This window comes from Mytilus californianus, unplaced genomic scaffold (assembly GCF_021869535.1).
Source record: "Mytilus californianus isolate M0D057914Y unplaced genomic scaffold, xbMytCali1.0.p SCAF_1, whole genome shotgun sequence".
NCBI lineage: Eukaryota > Metazoa > Mollusca > Bivalvia > Mytilida > Mytilidae > Mytilus > Mytilus californianus.
The window spans coordinates 45,297,459-45,304,269 of NW_026262581.1; the positions used below are offsets into that span (position 1 = coordinate 45,297,459).

The 6,811-nt window shown below is 35.0% G+C and overlaps 1 long non-coding RNA gene across 1 annotated transcript; it reads left to right on the forward strand.

Moving 5' to 3' along the window:
* Window positions 1-912: 912 nt before the first annotated feature.
* Window positions 913-4,865, forward strand: LOC127703331 (uncharacterized). The gene is made up of 3 exons (XR_007982935.1): window positions 913-1,412; window positions 2,794-2,954; window positions 3,867-4,865. It is a non-coding gene; the product is annotated as an uncharacterized LOC127703331 (long non-coding RNA).
* Window positions 4,866-6,811: the final 1,946 nt, after the last annotated feature.

A 6,811-nucleotide genomic window follows, 5' to 3' on the forward strand; every position in this document is an offset into this window, starting at 1 on the left:
TTCGGCCTAAATTTGTCAAAATAAGCTCAAAAACATCGTTGATGTATTATTGACTTGCAAGTCAATGATTTAACAGTTTAAGCCCCGAGTTAGAGATGGGTTATGCATGTACTAGGCGTGTTCAGTTATTCATAGTAGGAAAAGAATGACATCATTGAAAGTGAATGAATTTGACAGCTTATGCCCCTTTAAAATATCCACTTTGACAATTTCCAGCTGAGCCAGGAAAGGTCATCCTATAAATCAACATAGATATACAGATACTGAATTAGGTGCTTATACGACAGGGGATTCTATTTTGAAATTGATAAACAGAGTGGAGGAGAACAATTGGTATGCCGATTGTCTGCATGTTGAAATGTCAATAAACATGAGAATCCATCATCTTGTCAGCTCCAGTGAACCATTTGTACGAATCAGAGTTTTTTTTTTTACAAAGTATGGTTTCTCACTTCATAAACAAAAGATATTTTTATCTTATGGCCTTTCTGTTTTATGAAACAAAAGCGGACTTAATATTTCAATCTGTCATCATTGGATTTAGATGATGACCAATTTTCATAATTTCATTGTTTAGACAGAGCATAGATATCTATGTCATCTATGGCTATAAGATCTATGGGAAGAGAGAGGAACTTATATCTTTTATCATGAATCTGATGTATATGGACTTGCACATTTTTTTTTCTATATTTGGTTAAATTTCAAGTCATCAATTCAACACTGAGTTGTTTTGATTGATTGCTGTTAAAGGAGCATTATCTACGAGATATAGAAAAAAATATGATTTTTTTTTGGTTCAATCATTAATTATTGACTGAAGTGAAAAGGTGGAATAATAATTCGGTTTTTGCAGCCAGTTTGGTTCAATTTTGTCAAAATAAGCTAAGAAACATCGCTGATGAATTATCAATCTAATTAAAATTAAATCTCCGCACTTGCTCCTCGTTGTTTATATGTCGCGCGTGGGAGATCTAACAACAGCCGCTTGAGGGTCATGTCTAGGGTCAAATTTGGTGAACTTTGACCGACCAATCAGCGTGCAGAAAATCAATTTCGATTAACCAATCAGCGACGGGCTTGTATACCATTATCGGATCGTTAAAAAACATGGATGCGCCCAGTTGGGACAACGTTTTTGACAAAAGTTTTGCCAAAATTTGGTATAAATGATATAAAGAAGGAGCAAAAGGAAATTTTAGAGTGTTAAGTTAACAAGAAGAAGTGCGTGGCTGTACTACCGACTGGTTTTGGCAAGACACTGCCGTTTCAACTGTACCTTCCAGTTGTCCGGGAGGTTATTGAAAACAGTTCTGACTGAAAAGTTTTAGTCTGTTGTCCCTTAGTAGCTCTGATGCAGGACCAGGTGGAAAAACTCTCGCACATTGGAAATATATCTGCTGCATACAAAGGTTAGTATAACTTTAAGCATGCAGTGGTAGTAAGGCTTCAATAAATGGAATAGTCTATACTATAGTATTTAATGCCAATAAACACCTAATTTATATTATAATTATTATGTTGGCAGTGTTGTATAATAAAGATGTTTATAACACATGAGAAATCAGTTAGGGGGTGACATGTTATCCCCCTGTACAGTGGCGGATCCAGAACTTTTTGTAAGGGGGGCCCACTGACTGACCTAAGAGGGGGCCCGCTCCAGTCATGCTTCAGTGATTCCCTATATAATCAACTAAATTTTTCCAACAAAAGGGGGGCCCAGGCCCCCCTGGATCCGCCTATGCTGTTTGAGCTACTTATATAATTAATGCAATGCCTCTATCTTACAAAAATGTATTAAGACATTATTCCCACACCTTATGGTGTCTAGATGCAGGGCCCTCTTTTCCATAGTCCTGGATCCGCATCTGACCAGGCAAAGATGTACATGTATGCCTTATCAAATAAAATAAAATTTATTTGCAGGAACATACATTTAAACTTCAGTATATCAACACATACACATGACTAACAGTAACAAAGCAGTAATATGAAACTTAGATATACATGAGCAAAGTTAAAAAAAAAACTGCAGAAGCAGTTGATCATAGCCATGGTAGCACATAAATTTGTCTCATTTCACCGAGAACAGATTGTATCGGTCATATTGCCAGTATTTTACAGTCGTTTTGGCCATAATGCTAGTTCTTCATACTTTGTATAAAGATATATACTACATGTTGTATTAATGAAGCACCAGAGTCCAAGGGAAATGTTGTTAATTACATGTACTAATAATCTATCTCAAAACAAATATACATGCATATAAGATTAAGAAGATGTCGTACATGTACAAGACTTGAAGTAAAATTGCCAACTCAACTCTCCACCAGACAACAAATGACAAAGTTTACAACTATAGGTCACCATCTGACCTTCAACAATGAGCAAAATCATACAGCATAATCAGCTTTACATGGCTCAGAAACGTGCGGGAAACTTAATTTTTAAATTAGATTGTTATTTGTCATGTTTGTGTTAAACAATGAAAAAATAAAAAAAAAATATGAAAAAGTGCAGTCTAAAAGACCTTGTTGGATGGCCAAACAGATACATTGGCAGAAACATCTCACAATCGAGAAAATATGCTATGCATTCATTGAAATCTCAGCTATATTCATTTCTGTATTGGACTTTAAAACAATAAGAATTATTTCATTGGATTTCAATCTTTAATCAAACGCAGTGAAATGGAGAAAGGGTATTTGTACAGTGTACATTTAAATTATAGAAGTTATCATAGAAATATGTCTTTTTGGAGACTGCCCACCTACATTTTTTTTTGCGTTTTAGGATCATCTTCCCCAGAGTGACGATCAAATCAAAGAGGGGTTGATAGATGTCATTTTTGCATCTCCAGAAACATTGGTTGGTGATCCCTATTGGAGAACTTGTTGAAAGAAGTTGAACATTAAGTTGGTTGTAATTGATGAGTTTCACACAATAGCAATTTGGTAAGTGGATACAATGTTTATTCCCCATGTTCATTTCTATTCGCACATTTACAGGACGTATTATGGTATACCGTTGTCTATATAAAAAAGAATAGTGGTAGGATTGCCAATGAGACAACTCTCCACAAGTGACCAAATGACACAGAAATAAACAACTATAGGTCACCGTACGGCCTTCAACAATGAGCAAAGCCCATACCGCATAGTCAGCTATCAAAGGCCCCGAAATGACAATGTAAAATAATTCAAACGAGAAAACAAAAGGCCTAATTTATGCATAAAAAATGAACGAAAAACAAATACAAATGTATGTAACACATAAACAAATGACAACTACTGAATTACAGGCTCCTGACTTGGGACAGGCACTATAAAGAATGTGGCAGGGTTAATTAAACATGTAAGCGGGATCCCAACCCTCCCCTAACCTGTGACTGTCTTTCAATCGTCAACCTGTCAGACAGTAACTCAAAAACTATTCAACTAATTTGCATGAAACTTTGATGAATTGTTTCTATATATTGATGTGTACTCCCTTCCCATTTTTATGAATTTAGATTTTCAAAAATATAGAAGTAAAAAATTAAGACCACTGGTACAGAACTGTACAGCTTTCAAGAACGAGATAACCTAATACTAAAAAGTAAGCTCTTTTAAGACCACTACTTGCAAAATGATGAACCATTACAATGTAATTATAAGAATGTATGAAAAATAAAACCCTAAACAAATGTGATAGACAGCAACCAACAACAACCACTGAATGATAGGCTGTTACATAACAATATGGACAAGCACATACATGTATTTAATTTTGTTTTGCCATAAGAATTAACAATCTAGGCAAGAGGTGCTGATATTTACCTTTTATAAAAGTTTTTATAGAAGTACTTATTTCTATTTTTCTTTCAGGGGCCAAGATGAAGGAGACAGAAAAAAGGCTTTTCGAAAAATGGTTTTCAAATGTAGGTGAACTAAGATCACTCTTTTCCGATGCTACAGTATTGGCTTTAAGTGCAACTTGCACTGTAAGCTTTAGGAAAAAAGTCATGAAAATATTGCAGCTAGCGGAGGACACAACAGAAATTAATTTATCACCAAACAAGTCTAATATAAAACTAGTACATGTATCTTCCAAAATTAAAAATTAAATTGAAATGGGAATGACATGGTTAGTAGATGCATTAGAGGAAAAAAGTCAGGACTTCCCACGTACACTTTTGTATTGTTCATCGATAAATGACACTTCCAAACTTTATAAATACATTGTAACAGAATTGCCACATTGTGCCAAGTATATTGAGATGTTCCATTCTGAAACTCCAGATGTTAACAAAAACATCATAATTAATGCATTGAAGGAGGAAAGTAGTGTTTTGATACTTATTTTGTCAACCAGTGCCCTGGGAATGGGTTTAGATGTAAAAAAGTGTAGTGGAGTGGTATTATTTGGACCTCCAAATAATCTGGTAGATTTGCTGCAAGAAATAGGGCGAGTGGGGAGGGATGGAAATCCATCAGTTGCCATTATCCTATACAATGGATACCACTTGCAGAAGTTGAAACCGGAAGTTAAGGCAATTCTTAAAGCTAAAGATTGTTGGAGAAAGGATCTAATGTGTAATTTCCTCAGAAATTCAGACTTGGATGATTTGATGAAGAAAGAAAGCAGGAAACATTCATGCTGTGACTTGTGTACTAAGTCTTGTAATTGTGAATCCTGTGATATGTTACCTCTTGAGAAGTTATTTCTGTCAGAACAAGTTGTTGAGGAGCTCGAGGAGCAAGAAGATTCTGCTGTTTCAGATAGCGATACTGAAGACTACAATTTGTCGGCCTATGAATACTTCGAAGATCTTGATATGGCTTTATTAGAAATACAAGATGATTAAAACAGTTGATATTTATTTATTTAATTTTTCAGTATCTAGTTTCTGTAACTTATTCAACTTTAGACTCTTCAAATTTTTTTGACTTTTAACCCCCTTACAATTGCTGTATTGCCACTCTAGATCTGGGTTCATGTCATGCCTGCAGCTGTCAATGTGACTAAAAAGAGATGTAGCGTATACAAAACAAATGAGACAGTAACTGATTGACACACATCATAAGATATTTACTTGTTTTAATCTTAAAAATAAAGAGATGCGGTATGATTGCCAATCAGACAACTACCCTCCAGACTTTTCAATAACTTGATTTAAGCATTGTAGTACAACGTGAAAAACCCATGCCTTTAGTCGGCTACAAAAGCCCTGACCAGAAAAATATGAAAAAATTCAAAAGAGAAAACCATGTCTGCCATGTCTGTCAGAAATGGTTGCAGATTCGCCTAATCTTGACCTCATTTCATGAAACAAGCATATATTCGGGGTCAAGTCTGCATCTCGATTACTATAAACATGATAAACAAACAGAAAAATATATTTGGTGTGGAATTATTGTAAGATGTGGAATGATAGCCAATGAGCATGATTAGACAACTCTCCACAAGAGACCAAATGACACAGAAAGTAACAACTATAGGTCACTGTACGGCCTTCAACAATGAGCAAAGCCAATACCGCATAGTCAGCTATAAAAGGCCCTGAAATGACAAATGTAAAACAATTCAAACAAGAAAACTAACGGCCTAATTTATGTACAAAAAATGAACGAAAAACAAATATGTAACACATAAACAAACGACAACCACTGAATTACCTAAGGCTCCTGATTTAGGACAGGCACATACATACAGAATATTGCGGGGTTAAACATGTTAGCAGGATCCTAACCTGGGACAGTGGTGTAACAGTACAACACAGGAACGAACTATAAAAATCACTCTGGTTGGTTTCTGACCTTGACTTTTCATGGTTTATTGATCAACAAGTCAACTATCTTTGGTGTATAGAATTATTGCTATTGATGTATGTCCTTTTGTGCTAAGTTTTGGCATGGTTCATATGACATGTATGACTTTGACCTTTTTGTTCATTGTTCTTGATGATGTTATATTTGTTCTATATAGCAAACTCATTGTATTTAACTTGGTGTAACCAACAGTATACATAGAGGATGATTATTTTTGCTCAAAATGAACATTGATAGGTTGATTGATTATTGATTTCTTCACTTGGGTTTCAGTGGCAAATATTTCATGCATATTCAAGACAATAACATGAAGTGGGACTATATCTTACTTACAACTTTGTTCAAGACCAATGTGTTCATCAAGAAAACAGTCAAATATAGACTTAATACCACATCTTCTTTTTTATACGACCACAAAATAATTTTGCGGTCGTATATTGGTATGACGTTGGCGTCGTTGTCCGAAGACACATTGGTTTTAGCACTCTTACTTTAGTTTAAGTAAATGGATCTCCATGAAATTTTACCATAAGGTTCAATACCACAAAAGTAAGGTGGGGATTGATTTTGGGGGTTATGGTACCAACAGTTCAGGAATTAGGGGCCAAAAATAAGCATTTTTGTAACTTCCAGACATTACTTGTGTGTTAGTGTATGGATCTCTCTGACATTGTACCACAAGGTTCCATATCACAAAGGGAAGGCTGGGATTGATTTTGGGGGTAATTGCCTCAAAATTTTAGAAATTAAGGGCCAAAAAACAAGTATTTTTCTAGTTTCATGACAATAACTTGTGTGTAAGTGTATGGATCTTTCTGAAATTGTACTACAAGGTTCCATATCACAAAGAGAAAGCTAGGTTTGAGTTTGGGGATAATTTCCCTAAATGTTTAGGAATTTTGAACCAAAAAGGGGCCAAAAAACAAGCATTTTTCTAGTTTCCAGTCAATAACTTGTGTTTGAATAGGTAAATTAAAAATTTATAAGTTCTTAGACCACAT